We start from the raw sequence: 2,959 nt of genomic DNA on the forward strand, positions 1-2,959 counted from the left end.
TATATATATATATATATATATATATATATATATATATATATATATATATATATATATATATATTTACATTCATATGGTTACAGTCGTATAATAATTATAGTAATACCTGCAATGATCAATTATTATCATAATTATGGTTATTAATTATTATGATTAACTATGACAATAAAACTACGATGCAATAAAATATATAATATTAATTGTATTTAATCGTTGCGGTACTCTCTTTGTCTAAAGCGTTTTGAAAAGCGTTTACTTTTATTTGTAACAAGTAACCCTGATTTATTAGTTTGAATTTTCAAAACGCATCGGTGAAAAACACTCTTAGGCTGATAAAAATATAACCATCTTGTAAAAAAATGCGGAAACAACTCTTTTCCCGTGCTACCTATTATATCCGACGTTTCAAGGGCTTGTACTAAAAAATCTATAACAAACGACCCAGACAGCACATACATCCGAGGAACGTCCTAAAAATGTCCAAAGGACATCCAAATGACGTCCTACGTCCTAGAGACATCCCAGAGATACCTTTTGGAGATTACTGTTGCCTGGGAAATGAATAATAGATTTAAGGCTCCTGGCCCCTCGCATTGTTTATCTCTTTTTAATGATGTCAGAAGCGAGAAAATGCATGCTAAAAATTCTTGTAAATACGTTAAAATAAAAATATATATCCATAAAGTAACACTTGCAATAGATTAAACAAATTTGTAAGATATTCCATGCACTCCTCTTTTGCTCTAACAATCAATAATTTATTATAAATTAATATGAATAGAAATAGGCGAAGAAATAGGTTAAGAAGATGAATTATGCAAAATGCGTTTCGTCCGAATAGATATATGCAGCATGACTACATATATTTACTCGGATGAAAGCATCTTCATAATTATGAACTTTACTCAGGAGTTTGTTTGATCATATAATTATATGTCACGTCAATTTACGACAAATTATTGATTGTTAGAGGAAAACGGGATTGCACGGAATATCTTACAAATTTGTTTAATCGATTGCAAGTGTTACTTTATGAATATATATTTTTATTTTAACGTATTTCGCAAGAATTTTTAGCATGCATTTTCTCGCTTCTAACGTCATTAAAAAGAGATAGACAATGAGAGAGGCCAGGAGCCTTAATGGAATAATTAGATGTAAGAACGATCAAGATATCGTTCTCGCTCTCGTTGTTATTAGGTGTACAACTTTGCTTCCGTCGTTTTCTTATAGATGGCTTTAGCGGTGGTCGAAATAAATAGATCATAGACGTCATACAATAAACTTGGGCATCTGTCAACATAACCCCATAGAAACATTAGTCGATTTGTGTCTGCATCATAAAGTTATTCTCGATTGAAAATGTCAGTTTACGAGCCAAATTCTCGTCATTTGCGGGAGGTTTTAATTTTCTGCTTCAATATGAAGAAATCTGCGGCTGAGGCTCATCGAATGCTCTCAAATACTTATGGTGAGGCCGCTATTAGTGAAAGAACGTGTTGTGAGTGGTTTCAACGCTTCAAGAACGGATTTGACGTCGAAGACCGGCATAGTGGTGGAAGAGAGAAGGTTTTCGAAGATGCAGAATTGGAGGTATTACTTGATCAAGACTCGTGTCAAAATCAAGAAGAATTGGCACGATCATTGGGAGTGACTCAACAAGCCATTTCAAAACGCCTCAAAGCCACGGGAATGATTCAGAAGTAAGGAAATTGGGTGCTATACGAATTGAAGCCGAGAGATATTGAACGGCGTTTGTTTGCTTGTGAACAGCTGCTTGAAAGGTAAAGACGGAAGGCATTTCTGCATCGCATTGTGACTGGGGACGAAAAATGGGTTCATTACGATAATCCCAAGCGCAGAAAATTATGGGGAGTTCCCGACCATGCTTCCACGTCGACGGCCAAACCGAATATTCACGGCTCCAAGGTCATGCTTTGTATTTGGTGGGACCAGCTCGACGTAGTGTATTATGAGCTGTTAAAACCGACTAAAACAATTGCGATCGGTATCGAACGCAATTGATGCGTTTGAGCCGAGCATTGAAAGACAAACGGCCGCAATACAACAAGAGACACGATAGTGATTTTACAGCATGACAATGCTCGACCCCATGTTGTGAAAGTGGTCAAGACATACTTGGAAACGTTGAAATGAGAAGTCCTACCCCACCCGCCGTATTCTCCAGATGTTGCTCCCTCTGACTATCACTTGTTTCGATCAATGGCATACGGCCTGGCTGACCAGCACTTCCGATTTTATAAAGAAATAAAAAATTGGATCGATTCGTGGATCGCCTCAAAAGATGACCAGTTTTTTCGACGCGGGATTCGTACGCTGCCCGAAAGATGGAAGAAAGTAGTGGCTAGCGATGGACAATACTTTGAATCATAAATGTATAACCAGTTTTTACAATAAAGCCTCGAATTTCGGGAAAAAACGGCGGAAACAAAGTTGTACACCTAATACTTTTTGTTATGTAGTTTTTGTTTTGATAATTTTGTATTGGTTTTTCTTGTTTAGTACTTTTTGTCTTGGTATTTTTTATTTGGTACTTTTTCTTTTAATACTTTTTTTTATATGTATAAGAATTAAATCAAAAAAAAAAGCGAAATCGTATATCATGTCAACATTTTTACGCAGTTGAAAACTTTTGATACAGTATGTTTGATAAGAGCGTGTACGGCAAAACTCAAAAACTTAGGATAATACATAAATTGAAAAAATTTGTACACATTATGCATGATATAGATTGCGATGCTTTATTATTAATAAGTTGTCCAGTCGCCTCCATTATTAATAATTGACTGGCATCTCCGAGGCATACTTTATATTAATTTTACAGCATAATCTTCAGACAAAGATCTCCATATAAATCGAATCTGTCGAATTAACTGCTTGACGGTCCATATTTTCTTTCCTCGGAGCTTAAACTTTATAAGCGCCCAAACATTTTCAA

This window comes from Odontomachus brunneus, unplaced genomic scaffold (assembly GCF_010583005.1).
Source record: "Odontomachus brunneus isolate Ranch 3 - 2012 unplaced genomic scaffold, Obru_v1 Obru_scaffold_167, whole genome shotgun sequence".
Classification (NCBI taxonomy): Eukaryota; Metazoa; Arthropoda; class Insecta; order Hymenoptera; family Formicidae; genus Odontomachus; species Odontomachus brunneus.